The sequence below is a fragment of the Kogia breviceps genome, chromosome 7 (assembly GCF_026419965.1).
Source record: "Kogia breviceps isolate mKogBre1 chromosome 7, mKogBre1 haplotype 1, whole genome shotgun sequence".
In the NCBI taxonomy this organism is placed as follows: Eukaryota; Metazoa; Chordata; class Mammalia; order Artiodactyla; family Physeteridae; genus Kogia; species Kogia breviceps.
In genome coordinates, this window is record NC_081316.1 from 17,003,585 (window position 1) to 17,023,227 (window position 19,643).

The 19,643-nt window shown below is 49.1% G+C and overlaps 1 protein-coding gene across 11 annotated transcripts in view; it reads right to left on the bottom strand.

Annotated features, from left to right (window-relative positions):
* PC (pyruvate carboxylase) overlaps positions 1 to 19,643 on the bottom strand; it is a 109,360-nt gene that overhangs the window by 51,537 nt on the left and 38,180 nt on the right. For 5 of the 11 annotated variants that reach the window (XM_067037642.1, XM_067037644.1, XM_067037647.1 and 2 more), the window contains one exon: positions 13,368 to 13,440. The exons of 5 other annotated variants lie outside the window; for them this stretch is intronic. The gene's annotated coding sequence lies outside the window, so the exon portion shown is untranslated. Of the gene's footprint in view, positions 1 to 711; positions 824 to 2,293; positions 2,418 to 13,367; positions 13,441 to 19,643 lie in introns of all 11 variants that reach the window. One more of the 11 variants, XM_067037645.1, reaches the window with a different exon arrangement.

Here is a 19,643-nt window from a genome sequence, read left to right on the forward strand (position 1 = left end):
CTTTATTAGTTTTAATAGATTTTTAGTGAATTCCTTACATTTTCCTTTACCAGATCATGTCAGCTGCAAATAAAGATACTTTTACTGCTTCCTTTCCACGCTCTATGCCTTTCGTTTCATTATCTTTCCTAATTGCCCTTGATGATCAAATCTGAAACTGTGACTAACTTTGGAGATAGCCCCTGCCCAAAGAGCAGCAGCTGCTATGACCCTTAGGAGGCCAGAGCTCTCATTCCTCCGTTTGTCACAACTTTTTTTTTGTGGTTGTTTGGTTTTTTAATAAATTTATTTATTTGTTTATATTTTATTTTTGGCTATGTTGGGTCTTCATTGCTGTGCGCGGCTTTCTCTAGTTGCGGTGAGCGGGGGCTACTCTTTGCTGCGGTGTGCGGGCTACTCGGTGCAGTGACTTCTCTTGTTGTGGAGCACAGGCTCTAGGCCACACAGGCTTCAGTAGTTGCAGCATGCAGGCTCAGTAGTTGTGGCTCGCAGGCTCCAGAATGCAGGCTCGGTAGTTGTGGAGCACGGGCTTAGTGGCTCCGCAACATATGGGATCTTCCCGGACCAGGGCTTAAACCCATGTCCCCTGCATTGGCAGGCGGATTCTCAACCACTGTGCCATCAGGGAAGTCCGTCACACCTGTTGAGTCGATGTTTCCACCAGGAACTAGCCTTTGGGAGAGGTTTCCTGGTAGGTTGCTCTCCGCTTACCTCTCTGCATCCCCCTTCTCTGCTCTGCACCCAGCGAAGCTGAGGCCTGTGGATGGAGGTACCTGGACTCCCTCGCTGGCTGGCGTCCTGCAGGTTCAGCCAATGGGAGGCCCTGGGCAGGAGAGAGGAGGCTGGGAGAAGAGAGAACGTGGAGTATGCTCTTCCTTACTCTCTGCTGGCCTTGACGTCACAGTCCTGACTCAGGACATGTCAGGCCTCTATGACAGTCCCTGCTGGGCATCCTTGCCTCTACACTGTCAACCCGCTCTGAAGTCTGGAGGAAACACTATTTCCTCTCCTGACCCCTTCAGGCCTAGAGGTAAGTAATGACTTCCCACCATTGCTCTTCCCTGGATGCCTCAACCTCCCCTGTTGGGTGCCTGACTTGCCTTGGCGGATTAATTCAGTTTCTCAGAATCAATGCAGGACCGTCGACCATTCCTGGCCAGCCTTTACTGCTATTCTGCTCAACACCCACACCCCGAACAACCCTACAGAGGAAGGCACTGTGGAACTTCACTCAGCGTGAAAACTTGGTTCTCTAGTAAACTGATCACCACCTCACAGAGTCCACAAGCCGAGGAGATGGTGACAGAATTCAGTGGCAAAGAGCTTCCATTCCTGGAAGAAGGAAAGTAAACAGCAACCCAGACAGGACACGACCTTGACCAGGGCTGCTGCTGCTTTCTCTCCCTATTCCTGATTCCCCAGGAAAACATTCCTTTGTTGCCCCTTGATCTGACCTTTCACCCTGCGTTGGAATTTGAGGACAAAAGCTGGCCAGAGGCTTCCCAGAGACGGAGTCCTAGGCATCCACTACTGCTGGGTTTATCCTAATGACCGCGGCCACCTGGCAAAGCATCAGAACCACGGATATCACTTGCATGGGCTTGCCACCGACTGCCAGCCATCGCATTAAGTGCTTCACATTATCTCATTTAACCATCAAAAAACCTTGTAAGGTGAGTAGTACGGCCCCAGCTTAGTAAGTAAGGAAATAGAAACTCAGGCTACGTAGCATGGCCACGGCAATCACATTCCGTTTCTGCCCATCGTCCCAAGCTGTGCCTCGGTCACGGCCCTGCTCCCCAGGAGCCTGCTGTGGATAGATTTAAGATCTACCATCCTATCCAGCTTACTCATTACCACCCTCACTCTGCCCTGCCTGCCAACCCCCAACCGTTCCTCCTCAACCATCACCCTTGCCCTGGCTGTTCCCGGGCCTGCCATCGCTGTGTGAGGGCCTGCTCCCCCACCAGCCGGGTCAGCATCACACCCACGCCTCGTCCCCCAAGCACAGCCTCTCCCGCACAGGCTAACTGCACCTCATTGGTCCTGTGCCCATCGCTGGTGGAAGCCCGACTGAGCACCCAGCTGCGTGGAGCAGGAACCTCCCCTGGGTTGTTTTGAAGTTTTGCAGTGATAGCCAGGGCGCACAGACCCACACTGGCCTTTACCCTGCAGCGCATGCCCTGGGAGGGGAGAGGAGCCGGGTGGCTGCCAGGAGCTCTGGCAACTACAACCGCAGGCTCTTTTGCCTACTGAGCAGGTTCTGAAGTGCCAAGACTCACTTTCTGCTTACCAACAGCAGTGGGCGTGTTCGCTTGAAGGTAGTAGTTTCTCTTCAACGTTGACAAGTTAGACTGCTGAAAATTCTCCAGGGAGGAAGGAGCATCCCAGCTGAGAAGTTTAGACTTTATCGGGACCTGAGGTAGTAAATGAATTACTAAAGTCCCAGGTGACAGACGGCCTTTTTTATCTTCTCAGTCCCAACCTACAGGTCCCTACTTCAGGAGGCCCTCTCAGTGCCACCAACCCCTCTCTGAGGAAAGAGGCCATGTCTTACAATAAGTACAAAAACAATAATAATGAATAATAGCTACAAGCGTCTGTTAAGTGCCAGGCCCTGGACGAGGCACCAGCCAGGTCACCCTCACACTTATGAGGTGGGTATCATCCCATTTGAAACTTTACTGAGCTGCAACTTGCATACTATAATTATATTGAGCAACAATATTCTTATGGCATTGCAGTTTATAAAGTACTTTAATAGATGCTCTCATTTGCTACTAACAGGAACCTTGACTACTGGCACAGGCAGCATCATCTTCTTTTTTTTCTTTAAAATTTTTTTTTTTCGGCTGCGCTGGGTCTTCACTGCTGCGCACAGGCTTTCTCTAGTTGCCGTGAGCGGGGGCTACTCTTCGTTGCGGTGCGTGGGCTTCTCATTGCGGTGGCTTCTCTTGTTGCAGAGCACGGGCTCTAGGCGTGCGGGCTTCAGTAGTTGTGGCGCGCGGGCTTCAGTAGTTGTGGCACGTGGGCTTTAGTAGCTGTGGCTCACGGGCTCTACAGTACAGGCTTCAGTAGTTGTGGCACGCGGGCTTAGTTGCTCCGTGGCATGTGGGATCTTCCCGGACCAGGGCTTGAATCCGTGTCCCCTGCATTGCCAGGCGGATTCTTAACCACTGCGCCACCAGGGAAGGCCCTCATCTTCACTTTCTAGATAAGGAAAATGGGGTTTCCAGCCCCATCTGCTGCCCCCCAGGCCCCAGCACCACCTCCTGAATTCCCTGCCACCTCAGAGTTCCTTCATGCAGCCCATTTTCCATTTCTACTCACTGCAACAGCATCCCAGGAGCTGGAGCTTTGGAAGGATAAAGGGAAAAACAGCCAGGGTGTGGGAGGGAGTGGGGAGTGCAGGGGTGACAGTCAGGTGAAGTCAGGCAGGAACCTCCCTTCATGGAGGGCAGGAGCAGCTTTGATGAAGCGAAGGTGGGGACCACACACCCCCATACGCCCCCTACACTGCGTGGTCCCATAGGGAGGGCAAGGCCTGACAGTCAAAAAACTCAGGCTCAATTTCTGGCTTTGCCACCATCTGGTCATTTGACCCTGGGGATCAATCTACCTCTCTGCACCTGTGTGATACTGTGATCTATAAGAAAAATATAATCTGGGTTTTGTCCCTGGTTCCTGGCATAGAGCTCTTAAAATGCTTGGAATTTCCTGAGTGGAAGGGGAAACAGGAGCCACCTTTCTCATTCATAATTAGCCCCTTTCAATCACACCTGGGTTTATGCTAATGAGGTGACTCCTGGTGTGTCCCTAGATAGCCTCAGGATGGGGGCTGGTTGCCAGAGGGCTCAACCCTGTGATTAGAAGGTTGGAACTTTCAGCCCTACCCTGTTACCTGGAGGGGAGGGACTGGAGATTGAGTTAATCACCAATGGCCTATCATACCTGTGTAATGGAACCTCCATAAAAATTCTAAATGATGGGGTTCAGAGAACTTTCAGGTTGGTAAATCCACCCTTGTGCCAAGAGGTGGTGCACCCCAACCCCTGGGGGGGACAGAAGCTCCTGCACTCTGGACCCTTCCAGACCTTGCCCTGTTTACCTCTTCATCTGGCTGTTCATGGTATCCTTTAAAATAAACTGGCAATAGTAAGTAAAGTACTTTTCTGAGTTCTGTGAGCAGTTCTAGAAAATTTTCGAACCTGAGGAGGGGTCAGGGGAATATCTGATTCACAGGAGGCCAGGTGTTGTAATTGGTGTCTGAAGCCGGGGCCGTCTTGTGGGACTGAGCCCTTCACTTGTGGGATCTGCGCTAACTTTCAGCAGTGTCAGAACTGAATTGAATTGGAGGATACCTAGTTGATGTCTGCAGAGAACTGGAGAATCGGTTGGTGTGAGGAAAAAACCCACATATTCGATGTCAGAAGTGTTATGAGTAAAAAACAGTTCAGACCTGTTAGTCCACCTATAAAGCAGGCTTATCCGTCCAACACGGAGGCCTGACAAGTAAGCGACCTGTTGTACGTGAAACTGCAGACTGTCCCTTCGGTTTCATAAACTGTAAACTGCAAAGCATCCTCAAAGGACTATGATTAGATTTCACACAATCAGAGCCATCAAATGTTTATTGAGCACCTATTGCCTGTAACACAGACTTGAAGGACAGAGGATAATATAAAACACGGCCCATGCCTTCAAGAAACTGTCTATCTAGTGAGGAGACAAGACTAGTTCACTTGAAATATAAGGAATATTAAACACCTAGCATACACAAAGGAGGCAGGGGAAGGGTGAAGCAGCTGAGGAGAGCTGGGTGAGGTGTCATGGGGGTGGGTACTTGATCTGGGCTCAGAGGAAGGATCCACTCAAGAGGCCCCTGCAGTTCGCAGCGCCTGGCACACGGGTGGCACACGGGTGTCGGCACCTGCTCGGCAGGCAGATGGACAGAGAGAGGGTCTGGCATGGGCCTCCTCTCCCTGTGAGCACAGTCTGGCCTGACTAGTTTAAGGCCAGGGTCAGGCGTCACCAAGTAGGTGCTGATCAAGTGAAAAAGTCTGGTATGGAATCAACAGAAAATGAAGTTGGAGAGGTTTAGTGAAATGAGAAGCAAAGAAAAGGCACTCCATTCATTCAATCATTGGATACTGACTGAGCCTTTGTAACACACCAGATGCCCTTAGGCACTTGAACAAGAGAGAAGAGGTCACTGCCCACGTGAAACTGACATTGCATTCCAGTCAGAAGGAGACCAAATACACAAACAAGATCATTCCAGATCCATCCTGATTAGTAAGTACTGATTGCCTCCTTGTCTCAGACTTCCTCCTCATGGCAGGTGTCCCTTAGAGTTACCTGACTGACAATAAAGTCAAAGGAACCACATCCCTCCATCCCTGGCCCAGGACACCAGGGAGAAAAGGCATATTCCTTATCAACTTCTGCTCTTGGGAAGTCTGGGACAAAGCAGAAGGAATTGTATGTCACACACACACACACACACACACACACACACACACACACACACACACAGCGTGCCAGTTTGGGACAAAGCAGAAGGAATTGTATGTCCCTCCCTCTCACCTGTTCCTTGAAACACACACACACACACACACACACACACACACACACACACACACACACACACACACACACACACACACACACACACACACACACACACACACACACACAGTGCGCCAGTTTCTCCCTTCTCCTTGAGTCTTTATCCCATGACCTGGAGGACAGTCTGGCCTGTTTGCAGTTGAAGATAAGAACCAGAAGCCATTTGGGGTCCTTATCTGTTTCTCCTCCCTGTAAACTGAGGGAAAGGTTTTCTTCTAAGCAAATGGGATAAGTCCTCCCCACTGAGACCTGAGCTTCGAGTCTGCTCAAATGCCAGAAATCTGGCCTCCCAGAAGGGGGTGCCTACCCACTTTCCATTCATTGCTGTCTAGGATATAATCATAAACTCACATCTTGAGGAGAGCTGAGCTTTCCCAGATTCCTAAAGGAAAGCCAGGCCTTCCTGTTCTGCGGCTCCAGAGCACTTCATCAAGGCCCGAGTTGGCCAAGGATGTGCAGTACAGCACGTGTGCACCCTGGGCCTCCAGCCTGGTGCTCTGCTCAGAGCAGACCCTTCCCCTGACCGCTGGCAGCTTCACCATCTCAACAAGGGACCCCAGTCAAAGGAACCACGTGACCTTTCCCCTAAATGTCACCACCACACAAAGGCACTCTGGCCCACAGCTCTGGGACCCACGGCCCATCTTCCTCTGTCCCCTGGTCTTGGGCAGAACCCATTTTCACTGTCAGGTAGGGTTTGCCTACCTTGGGCTCCTTGGTCCTGCCCATCCCTGACCAGTGTCCCCACAGGCCCATGAGCCATGATCCAGGCCACCCTCCTGGATTCCTGTCTCCAAGGACCATTCCCAGAATCCCTGTGCCCTTTCCTTTCCCAGGTATGAGCAGGCTGCCAAGTTCCAGAGAGGAGACAGACGAGGCCACAGTGCGTGCACACCCCACCCAGGACAGTATGCCTAGGGGACTCTGAAAGGCGGTCCTCTTACCATGGCAGCTGGTCTGCAGAGCCCCAGGGAGGCCATGCTGTCGTTGGTGGCGGAACACCGAAATCTGGGCCCTCTGCCTGCTGCCTGTTTATAAATGATGTTCTGGGTTAAGCCTCTGTCAATGACTTTCCAGAATTGCCCCCTCCCCTATGGCTCAGGGGAGAGAGAGGCTGCTTGTGAGCCAACCTCCAACTCAGGAGTAGACCTTGAACAGACTGTTTGAGAAAAGGCAAAAAAACAAAATCAGGTCAGGGGTGAGCTGGGAGGAGGCAGTGAAAAGCTGCTGCCTATGTGTTCTGGCAGAAGGATTAAAGGGCAGTGGTATTTGGGTTTTACAAGGGGAGGAGGACCGGGGCCAGGGATGGGAGAGCCAGGCAGGAGAGAGAGCTTCTGGCCTAAGAAGAGGAGCAGAGGATCCAACAGGAGAAGAAAAACATGAGGTGTCTACTGTCTTTCTCCCCATTCTGAGACCTTGGGATGCCTCAGGTTGTGCCCCTGGGAACTGGTAACATCATGGGGCCAGGAGACTGGATTCCTCACAAGGGCACATGTTACCCAGTGGCTCTTGGGGGCTGTTGGCCTGGTATGACCTCATTAGCAAGGTTTTTGGTTTTTTTTAATTTATTTATTTTATTTATTTTTGGCTGCGTTGAATCTTCATTGCTGCGCATGGGCTTTCTAGTTTCAGTGCACAGGCTTTCTTTAGTTGCCGTGAGCGGGGGCTACTCTTTGTTGCGGTGCGTGAGCCTCTCATTGCAGTGGCTTCTCTTGTTGAGGAGCACGGCTCTAGGTGCGCAGGCTTCAGCAGTTGTGGCACGCAGGCTTCAGTAGTTGTGGCTCATGGGCTCTAGAGCACAGGCTCAGCAGTTGTGGCGCACAGGTTAGTTGCTCCGCAGCATGTGGGATCTTCCCGGACCAGGGCTCAAACCCGTGTCCCCTGCATTGGCAGGCGGATTCTTAACCACTGCACCACCAGGGAAGCCCTAGCAAGGTTTTTAAATGCGTGCCCACATTATTAAGCCCACCCAGACCAATTCATTTAGTGCAGTGTTCTCCCAAAGACCACTCCAGTCAAGAACAGGAGTAGAGGGACTTCCCTGGTGGTCCAGTGGGTAAGACTGCGCTCCCACCGCAGGGGCCCTGGGTTCAATTCCCAGTCACGGAACTAGATCCTGCATACATGCCGCAACTAAAAAATCCTGCATCCTGCAACAAAGATCCCGTGTGCCTCAACTAAGACCCCGCACAGCCAAAATAAATCAAATAAATAAAAATAAATCTTAAAAAAAAAAAGAAAAGAACAGGAGCAGCGTTCCCACCCACTGGGTACCACCCTCTACCATCAAAACAAAAACAACCAGCCTCAGCTCTGACAAGCTCTTGGAGGGAGCAGAGTCAATAAAACTCACTGTTCTAACTTTGTTTAGTGTCCAGAATCCGAGGTTAATTAGTCAGAGAGGGCCTTCCCTGGCTCCGTGCAGCCACCTGACATGGCAGCTGGCGCCCAGAGAGCCTGCTAATGAAATGTGGGTGCACCTGGTCCCTAAGTCAGGTGAAGGTCCAAATCACAGGAGCCTCCGGGAGCCCATGAGTTAAGTGAAAACCCAGTGGGGGAGGGAACTGGCTCACTGCTCTCAGATCCAGATCCTGACCCGCACAGCTACCTGTGTTTCCACCTCTTCATTGTTCTCCAGGGCTGACAACAAGCAGCCTCGTGCTTCCCCTCCAGCCCACCAAGGAAGGGTGTGAACCACTAATAAACCCTGCAAAGACCGGCAGCTAGAGATCCTGGGAGATGAGGCCAGAATGACAGTCCAACGAGAGGCTCCATCCAGGAATAGTAAAATGTTTTGTCATCTGTAAACTGGGGATTAACAACATATACCTTGCCTGGTTGTTTGTGAGGGCTCAGTGGATCTGGTTATTATGAATAGCCACTTTCTATTCAAAAGCAGCAGGAATGACATCTAGAGATGAGACTGGAGGTTAAGGAGGAGACTGACAGGTGGCCTGGCAGGGAAGGAGGAAGAGGAAGTGTTCCAGCAAGAGGGAGCATTGTGATGGGAAGGCCACCTGGCTTTGCGTGTTCACAGGCCATGTGTGGCTTGGTGTGACTGGGACACCAGTTGCCACAACAAGGCTGGGGAGAAAGGCAAGAAGCTCCCTACCCCTCACTGCATCACAGAGGAACGTAATCATCTGTGCAGCTGTTTTCAGTCTAAGCAGAACATCCAGCATTGGAAATTGCAGCAACTAACTTTCTACGCAGTTGTGAAATACCACCAAGGCCACCAATTACTACTTCTTCATGGTTGTTTTCTTCATCTTAGGAAACAAAAGTTTGGGGAAGGAGTAAGCGTCTGTCACAGGTAAACTGATGGCCAAGTTATTGTGGTTTCATGGGTTGCTCAGAGGTGGAAACAACACTGTTGACCCTACGTGTGACAGGCAGACCAGACTTCCCATCAGGGACTCCAAGTAGGAAAAAGATCGGTCTGCACTCAGATCTGGGGATGGTGACGTGGTCAACCAGAGGCAGATCTTGCATCCATCTCAAGCCTCTCGTCTCGTACTACCAGAGCAGCTGGACCCCTCTAATGGCCTTGGTCCCCCATTCTTCTCTATCACCCCAAATCCAGCCACACAGGCACTGAGAGTCTATAACTTCTAGGAGCAAAGCAAGCAGAATGTCTTCTATTTATTCAAAAAGCTTATAAGGAATGCCCACCGGGTAACAGAAACAATGCTAGGTGCTATGGAGAAACAAAGATAGAAGGTGATGACCCCTGCGCTTTAAGAATTCACCATATGTAGGGGCTTCCCTCGTGGCACAGTGGTTAAGAATCTGCCTGCCAATGCAGGGGACATGGGTTCGAGCCCCGGTTTGGGAAGATCCCACATGCCGCGGAGCAACTGGGCCCGTGAACCACAAATACTGAGCCTGCGCGTCTGGAGCCTGTGCTCCGCCACAAGAGAGGCCGTGACAGTGAGAGTCCCACGCAGAGTGGCCCCCGCTCGCTGCAACTAGAGAAAGCCCTCGCACAGAAACGAAGACTCAACACAGCCAAAAATTAAATAAATAAATATTTTTTTTTTAAAAAAAGAATTCACCATGTGGATGGTGGAGGCAAGACCTACACGTGGCAAATGAGCTTCCACCACCATAATTAATCACCAAAGGATAACGCCACAGGGTATAGGGTCACAGGGCTGTCTCCAGGCCTCTGCTGGCACTTCATCACCCCCAGAAAGACACAACAAGCCCACTACTCGGAGACATCAGCTCCAGACTAATGAGCAAATGCTTCTGGATTGACCCAACCCAACCCTAGTGTTAGGGAGCCTCACAATTTCCAAGAAACCCCATTCCCTTCCTCCTCCACACAGCTCACACCTTCCATCACCACGACTCCCCTGGTCCAGCGCCACAGCTTGAGCTCTGGGAACTGTGCTGAACTGCAGCTCCAACACGTAATTTGCTCTTTGACTTGGGAATTTTCATGACCCTTTGAACCTTAGTTTCCTGATCTATAAAATACAGAAAGATCTGAGTCATCTTGTAGAGTTGCTCTGAGGGCTTCAAGAGGTCATGTGTTTTTGAAATACCTAGAGAGTCTGGCACACTGGCGATGCCTGGAAGAGTGATCCCAGTGGCCAGTCCTTGTGATATCAGCCTTCATCCATCTCTCTTCCCATCAGGCCCAGGGGCTCAAGATAAGAGAGGGAGCAACACAGAAACAAGCCTGGGGGCCAAGGATAGCGTGTCAGTCTCAGGGAGGATGATGACTGGAAGGAGCTGTGAGTCACAACGAGCCTGGCCCTGCCTCTGCGACCATCAGCCAGTGTTGTGCTGGGACTCACCTTGCATTCTGGGCTTCGGTTTCTTCAACCGTTATGCCAGGGGCAGTAATGACCATGCCTTCTTCACAAAGGTGGTGTGGGTAAAAAAATCAATAAACCATAAAACCTTTACTGTAGTGCACTGTGCTACTGAAGTCCAAGGCCCTATGGAGACTCAGTGTGGTTGAGAGGAGAGAGTGGGGAGGAGGGGTAAACAAGATAAAGTTAAATCAAGATACAGTAAGACAAGCACCAAAAAGAATAAAACACCAAGAAACAGATTTAGCAAAAGTGCAGACTGGTTCACTGAAAACTACAAAATATCATTGAAAGAATGTAAAGACCTAAACAAAAACATCTCATTTTCACAGATCAGAGACTTAATATTGTTAAAATGGCAATACTCCCCAAATTGATCTACAGATTCAATGCATGCAATCTCTATCAAGAAATCACAGCTGGGCTTCCCTGGTGGTGCAGTGGTTGAGAATCCGCCTGCCGATGCAGGGGACATGGGTTCGTGCCCCGGTCCGGGAAGATCCCACATGCCGCGGAGCGGCTGGGCCCGTGAGCCATGGCCGCTGAGCCTGCGCGTCCGGAGCCTGTGCTCCGCAACGGGAGAGGCCACAACAGTGAGGCCCGCATACCACAAAAAAAAAAAAAAAAAAAAAGAAATCACAGCTTACTTTATTAGAAACTGACAAGATGATTCTTTGCATGGGAATGCAAAGGAACCAGAACAGCCAAAAAAATAGTGAAAAATGGGGCTTCCCTGGTGGCACAGTGGTTGAGAATCTGCCTGCTAATGCAGGGGACATAGGTTCGAGCCCTGATCTGGGAGGATCCCACATGCTGCGGAGCAGCTGGGCCCGTGAGCCACAACTACTGAGCCTGCGCATCTGGAGCCTGTGCTCCACAACAGGAGAGGCCGCGATAGTGAGAGGCCCGCGCACCGTGATGAAGAGTGGCCCCCGCTTGCCACAACTACAGAAAGCCCTCGCACAGAAACGAAGACCCAACACAGCAAAGATAAATAAATAAATTAAAATTTATTTTAAAAAAATATATTGAAAAAGAAGAACACACTTGGAGGACTCACACTTGCCAATTTCAAAACTTACTACAAGGCTACAGTAATCAAAATGGTATGGTACTAGGATATGGACAGACATATAGATCACTGGAATAGACTGAGGACCCAGAAAACTCTCACATTTACAGCCAATTGATCGATCTTCAACAGGGTACCAAGACAATTCAACAAATGGTGCTGGAACAACCAGATATATACACGGAAAAGAATGAAGTTGGACCCTAACCTCAAACCATCTACAGAATCTCACACAAAATGGATCAAAGACTTAAATTTAAGGCCTGAAACGGTAAAAATCTTAGAATAAAATATAAATCCTTGTGGCCTTGGATTAGGCAATGGTTTCTTAGCTATGACAGCAAAAGCAAAAGCAATCAAAAAGAACATAGGTAAATTGGCTTCATCAAAATAAAAAATCTTTTGTGCTTTCAAGGACCCCAGCAAGAAAATGAAAAGACAAACCACAGAATGGGAGAAAAGTTTTATAAATCATATAACCTGATAAGGGTCTAATATCCAGAATACATAAAGAACTCTTACAACTCAATGATAAAAACACAAACAACACAATTAAAAATGGGCAACAGATTTGAATACACATTTCTCTGAAGAAGACATAAGAATGGCCAATAAACATAAGCAAAGATGCTCAACATCATTAGTCTCACAGAAAATGCAAATCAAAACCACAACAGGATACTACTTCACACCCACTCTGGTGGCTATAATCAAAAAGACAGACAATAATAAGTGTTGGTGAGGATATGGAGAAACTGGAACACTCATACACTGCTGGTGGGAATATAAAATGACTACTTTGGAAAACTCTTTGAAGTTCCTCAAACAATTAAATACAGAGTTATCATATGATCCAGCTCTTAGATATACACACAAGAGAAATGAAGACATTTGTCCACACAAAAACATGCATTTAAATGATCATAGTAGCACTGTTTATAATAACCAAAAATTGGAAACAAACCAAATGTCCAACTGATGAATGTATAAACAAAATGTCTTATAGCCATACAATGGAATATTATTCAGCCATTAAAAATTAAGTATTGTTACTTGCTACACGGTAGATGAACCTTGAAAATATTCTAACTAAAAAATGCCAGACACAAAAGGCCACTATTATACAATTCCATTTCTATGTAATGTGTAGAGTAGGTAAACCCATAGAGACAAAATGGCTGCCAGGGGCTGTAGGGTAAGGTTTCCTTCTGGGAAACAGAGTTTCTTTTTGGGGTGATAAGAATGTTCTAGAACTAGATAGTGCTGATGGTTGTATAACACTGTGGATATACTAAAACCACTGAATTATACACTTTAAAAAGGTGAATTTTAAAGAATGTGAAATATATCTCAATAAAGCTGTTATAAAAATAAAATATTGGGCTTCCCTGGTGGTGCAGTGGTTAAGAGTCCGCCTGCCAATGCGGGGGACATGGGTTCGAGCCCTGGTCTGGGAAGATCCCACATGCCGTGGAGCAACTAAGCCCGTGTGCCACAACTACTGAGCCTGCGCTCTAGAGCCCGTCAGCCACAACTACTGAGCCCGCGCCACAACTACTGAGGCCCACGTGCCTAGAGCGCGTGCTCCACAACAAGAGAAGCCACCGCAATGAGAAGCCCGCGCACCGCAACAAAGAGCAGACCCCGCTCACCGCAACTAGAGAAAGCCCGCACGCAGCAGCGAAGACCCGATGCAGCCAAAAATAAATAAATAAAATAAATAAAATTAAAAAAAATAATAATAATAAAAAATAAAAAAAAATAAAATAAAATATTAAAAGTAATGCATGTTAAAGTTTCTTGAAAAGTTAACATTCTTATGCAAATAAGTTTTTTGTGTTTACCTTTAAACCATCAATCGGAAGTCTAGATGCTCCTTGATCTCAGAGAGTTTTCTAATAAGGGGTGGAGGAGTTTCTGTAGACAAAGGAAATTCAGTGCTGGGTTATTCCAGGATGTGGTACCTTTGTTGATATTTATTAATTTGTTTAAAAATAACAAACACATTATTAGCTAACATAAATATTTTAATAAAATATAACTATATTTTTAAAAAATTAGTGAGAAGAATGGGTCTTGTTTTACATTTTGCAAATCTCTTTAATGTTCAGCTCAAAAGAAGATGCTGGATTCTCACATCTGCACTTCTGTGTTCAATTTATTGTAATAAGTAGAGTCCTATGAAGAAAATCTAGACTCACCCAGACATGTAGTTGCAAAAGGGAGGAATATTTTAATTGCCTTTTCAGACAATTGTGGATACCACTGTTGGATACTATACCAAAATTTGACAAATGGTAGTTAATTATAATGTGAAATATGAAATCCTATGGTTTAATGTACTGTTATGTTAAAAATCCATTGGCCTTTTTTTTTTCCCTAATAAATTTTATTTATTTATTTATTTTTGGCTGCATTAGGTCTTTGTTGCTGTGCGCTGGCTTTCTCTAGTTGCAGCAAGCAGGGTCTACTCTTTCGTTGCGGTGCGGAGTACGGGCTCTAGGCACATGGCTTCAGTAGTTGTGGCACGCGGGCTTAATTGCTCCACGGCATGTGGGATCTTCCCAGACCAGGGCTTGAACCCGTGTCCCCTGCATTGGCAGGCAGATTCTTAACCACTGCACCACCAGGGTAACCCCCATTGGCCTTTCTTAAATTGCCAATGGGCCTTTTCCCAACATGATTTTGTACCGTCATACACTGGTCATTTGGAAAATACTGGATAACTGGGTTATTCTAATCCTCAAGATGCTGACACATTTTACTGATATAATAAAATGCCAAGATGTCACAGGTGTAATATCACCACCAAGCTCATCAGAAAACTCTTTAAGTATTGAGAAGTTGTCGAGCACAAGAGGATGGATACAAGCTTTCCAAAATGCTAATTTTGGCCTGAAAGCTCTAATTTTACCAAATACTATTGGTAAACAAACTGGCAACAAATACTATTAGTTGTTTTCTTTGAAGCAACAGGCTCACTACATTCATTTCCGAGAAAAAGTCTGTCGGATACCCAAGTCTGAATAACCATGGCTGCCAGTTATTTTCAAGTAAAAACAGCATCCCCTGAAAATATGGCTAGTTCAGCTCATAACTCAAAAACCCCCGAAGTGCTTTCCCTCAAGCCAACCAATGCAGTTTGTTTACTCCCCATCTCATCGTCATAGAATATCAAAGACCTGCACACAAGCATAGAGAGTTAATAAAATGAGCCATCTTTACTGTTTCATCAAGACCAGTCTTAAGTGAAGCTGGCTCTTTTGAACTGCAAGTGTGTGAAGGTGAAGGGATCCGCCTTGACTCCTGCAAAGCTGCCAGCCGTTTTGCCCACCATTGCTTTTGCACCATCAGTGCAAATGTCAACACAGTGGAAAAGGCAGGTAACTTCCTAGTATTATATGAAAATCTGACTCAGGGACCCCCTCAAAATGGCCTTGAGGACCTGCAGGGACCTGGGGACCCCACTTGAGGAACCACTGGTCTAGGAGGCCACTCCCTGTGGACTGAGAGAAGGCAAAACAACTTTAAAATAAAGCAAACAGTCTTCGCTTTGTGACATAAGAGGAGGTAGTGGAGGTGAGCACAGAATGGGATGTGATTCCTGCACTGAGTCAGGGCAGGCAGACTGACCTCAGCGCCCTATATTTGACCACCTTAAAGGGCCCAGGAGTTTCAGCTGAGCAGATGGCTTCCTGTGGTTTCAAAGTCTTACAAACAAGCACTTTGTTCCACACCACCCTGCCACTCCTTTGACCTCGACACAAAAGAGGCCCCTTCAATCTCGGGATTGTTCTGCTCTACAGTAGACAGGGCAAAGAGGAACACATGTGGCTGGGGAAGGATGGCAGGAAGCAAGGAAGAAAGGGAAGAGGGCAGCAAATATCTCACCTTGGCTCTGCCCAGTTGCGCCCAGTCTCAGTTCACCCAGGGGGCGCAGAGGGGGCTTCCTACCAATCCTCTGCATTCCTACCACATTCCTCTCCTGCCAGGTCAGAGCTGGCCGAGATTCCTGCCAACTCGCCCCTTAATTCAATGTGAACAAAGTGGTTTTCCCCCTTTTGCTTCCCCCAGATTAAGGTCTCTTGGTAGGAACGGCCCCTTTCTCTGCACCTCAGTTATCAGCTCCCACCCAGCAGCGACCAACACAAGACCCCATGTTGGCTCAAAGCCTTATCCTCCCATGATTCCAGTAAAACAATGTGAAGTCAGGGTGGGAACGAATTTCTCATTTGAGATGAGACTGTTACAACTGCAGCAGCAGGAAAGCTGCTGGCCCGGGAGCCAAATGCAGAAAACAGAGTGCCATTCAGGCCCAAGGGAGAAACAATAGGCCCTTATCCTACACTCTGGTCTAGGCCAAGAGCTGCTAAGCAGAGCTGGAAGACCCGATGGGTAGCCCCTGGACAGGGCTGCCCTAGGATACGTGGGGTCCCAGGCAAACACTTGGTGGGGGGGGCGGGGAAATCCCCTCATCTATATAAAAAATTTGAGTCACTCAAAATTAGCGTGTCAGCACCATTCTGGCCGCCCAACCTCACACAACCCCACAAAGGACTGTCGCAGCCACCAGTGGAATCTGCCCTGCTGGAACAGGGCCTGGACTCAGGGCCCTGGGACAACCCCACAGGACATCTGGTTGTCCCTGCACAGGGTAGAGGGTTGAGAGCTCCTCAAAACGGCTGATGTGGGTCCCAGTCTGGGTTTGGAATGTCCAGCTAGAACAGCACTGGAGGGAGGCACTCCAAAGTGTGGGCCCCTCAGGTGTAGAGTTCCAGGCAGAGGCCACACGTGCCCGGCCTAAGGGTGGCCCTGGCCCTGCAGACACAACCACAGTCATGGCCTGAAGAGCTACGAGGCCTGCCTTCAAAAAAGAAATCAGGGCCTCACAGCCCGGGTACTTCTTGTTTTCCGGTCACTGCGACCTGGGCAACCCCGAACTCGGCTCAGTTTCTTCCACCTGCGCTCCTGTGGGTACCAAGGCAGTTTGTTCTGAATTCACACCTCACCCCTGCCCAGTACCTCTCAGTAAGGTCAGCAGGTAAGAGGCCAGGAAAAAAAGACATCAAGAAGACTTTGCTGGGAGTTCTTCGAGAGAAGGGCTGATCCTGGCCTGAAGTAAACGCCTAACAGATGTGAGGAGAGAACCAAATAATCTACAATCTGATAATCCGCTGCCAGGCAAGAAAGCATTTAATTCAACTTGAAACAAGACCTTCTGCCATCACCCCAGAGACACCACAGGGGCTAGTTAAGAGCAGTGCCACACGGGGTCCTAGGGTGTGCCAGTGGGAAGGGACTCACCAGGACAACACAGCTCCGGAAGAGACTCCAGCTGGGAAGGGGGAGGCGTGGCTCCAGCCAGGGAGGGGGCGTGGCTGCCATAGCTCCTCCCACCCTCCACTCCAGTTCACTGAGAGTTTGAGATGTGAAACCTGCCCCAAGTTCCCGGCTTTCTGCCAAGATCCTCACCCAGCCGTGCCTGCTCTGAAGCAGATAACAGCACGGGGGGGCACTTCTCCTGGCCCACTCGGGTTAAGGCACTCTCCTTACATCAAGGCTGCAATTACACGGCAACTGGCCTTCTCTGTCTGTCTCCCCTGAGGACAGGAGATCAGGGCTGTTTTTCTGGTTCCCTGCTGTGTCTCCAGTGTGTAGCATGGGGCCTAGAACAGGGTGAGCACTCAATAAATGATTGGGGAGCAAATGCAAGTCTCTCTCAACTACACAATGGCCCCTGAAGCTGAGGGCTAGCTGCTGACCACTCAGAGCCCAGTGACCATGGAGACCAAGGGCTCCATCCCGGGCGGGGCTGTGCCAGGGGCCCTCCCCTCGGTGGGGGCTACTGGGAGAGGGGCAATAGGCCTCAGCGAGCTTCATGGGGAACAATTCATTGAGAGGCATTGGGCCAGGTTCTGAGACTTCCATGACAAATATCCTTAAGTCTCGTGCTAAAGGAACAGAGAGGGCAATCAGGTGGAATTCCTGACCCTGAGGAGCAAGCGTGGGGCGAGAGGTAAAGGTTGGTTCCAATCCTCAGAGGCCGCTGATTCGGTTCACTCTCCCTTCTCCTTCCTCAGTCCTCGCCTAGCACCAGCTACTGCTTGAATCTTTTAGCATTTCAAGCTAAGTGCTAAATACCCTTTCTCCCCATGCTGGCTCAGTCTCTCCTTAAATGCTCTTATACGACCACCCACCCACTGCCTCTGCTTCAGTCCCTCCTCCTCCTCACCCCCTGAACAAACACACCAACCAGTGTTGCTTTTAGCCACCAACAAAGTCTGCTAGAACTCCCTCTACTGCTGGTGGGACTGGCAAAAACGAATGAGCTTTTCACGGGGCCCAGACCTCCTCCCTCACTCTCCCATCAATCCTCAGGCTTTCTGTGCGTGGGCTCCACTTTCTAGGGAAGGCACTCAGTTCTCATTCACCACATCCTTCCTGAGTGCCCCCACCATTTGGCCCAGCCCAGTGTCTTCCCCCAGCAATGGGCAGGCCCGGTTCATGGCTCTAGACAGAATACCTGTTCTGCTTGTTGCCAAGCACATTTATTTGTGCAGTCTGTGTTCCGAAGAAGGTTAAGAGGAGCCTTACTTCCCAAGTGATGTGGCTGGCTAGAGGCAGCAAGTAGCTCACTGCACTGCCAGGCCTGAGACCACGGCTTATTCATCTTGGCATCCCAAACCTAGCAGAGCAGGGAACCAAGCAGGCACTGGGTAAATGTTTAGAGAACAAATAAACCCGAAAGGGAGAGAAACATGGTTCTGCAGAATGCAGAAGACTTGGTGGCAGAATACCTGGATCCCAGGCCTGGCTCTTCGTGACCTCGGGCAAATCATCTGCAAAATGAGACCTCTGATACCCCGTAGGAATGTATGTGAAAGTACTTTGCTTACTGTAAGGGCCTATGAAAATTGGTATAGGTTTCCAGAGATGGCCCCTCACCTTTTCCTACCTAGGATAAGGAGTTCAAGGATATGGAAAATTGATAAGCCAAGAAAAAAAGTCAGGTCTGAAATTCCAGAACTAAGCTCCAAGGAAAACAGAAGCCAGGCCCGGAACGACTGATCGCATTTTATAGTGGTTGATGTGTTTGTTGCTTTGTACATTGTTCTCAGGCTTTGTCTGGTATGTCTGTGCTTTGCCTAAACTGGATCTAAGCTTCACGGTAATCTAACAACTACATAAATGCATGTCAACTGCTCTGAAATGAGAAAGTTGCTGACAAGGGGAAAGGGTCTGGAAAACTGTTGGCATCGTGTATAACAAGGGAGAGATGATTTTTATGGCCTGAGGAGTCGGCAAAAGGCACCTCAGCCCCGGCCTCAGCCTTCCGGACAGCGGTACTCACAGCTCCGGGTGGGCTGTGGGGAGGTCCTTGGAAGGGCTGCCTAGGGCCTGGGATGGTCCATGAGGACCTCCTGCTACAGGGAGGGGAGAAATTGGGATCCTGTTAGCTCCCCACTAAGTTAGCACGTGTTCCTATCCAGCAAGGAGCACCCAGCATCCTCTGCAAAATCTTGAGTCAAAATGCCCAAGTCCTACCCTTGCCACAGCTTGTGAGCTCCCTAGGTGGTAAGGAAAACAGCAAGTAAAATCTTCTTTCTTCCTCCTAAGTAATTCTGAACTAAAGGGAAATTCATGTGAAGGCAATGAGAACCCTCGTCTCCACCTGCAGCTCCTGCAGAAGGGAGATAAATAAACCACCAGGCCTGAGTCTATAAGAGTCTACTCTGCTGCTAACATTTCTACTTCTGACATTCTCCTTTTGGGGAGGGGAGATGAGATGGGTGGGAAGGTAAGAGGCAAAAGAACAAATAAAGAAGGGAATGAATAAAAGGCTTCCCCAACCCCTAAGCCCCCAGATGTTCCGCCCACCCTGGCCTCAAAGCAGAGCCCCCGCCCGGTGGAGAAGGCCCAGGACCAGAGGGCAGCAACACTCAGGTCTTCGCCCTGAAGATCTCCGATCCAGAAGTGCCCCTAACACAGCAGTTCATAGAGGAGCTAGACCAAGCCCCACAAGCCTCCAGCACCCCTAGAAACCAGAGGGTTCCAGAAGAGGCCCTGGGAAACACGCCAATAATCCTGGCATCATGGGGCCAAGTGGACTGATTCAAGCC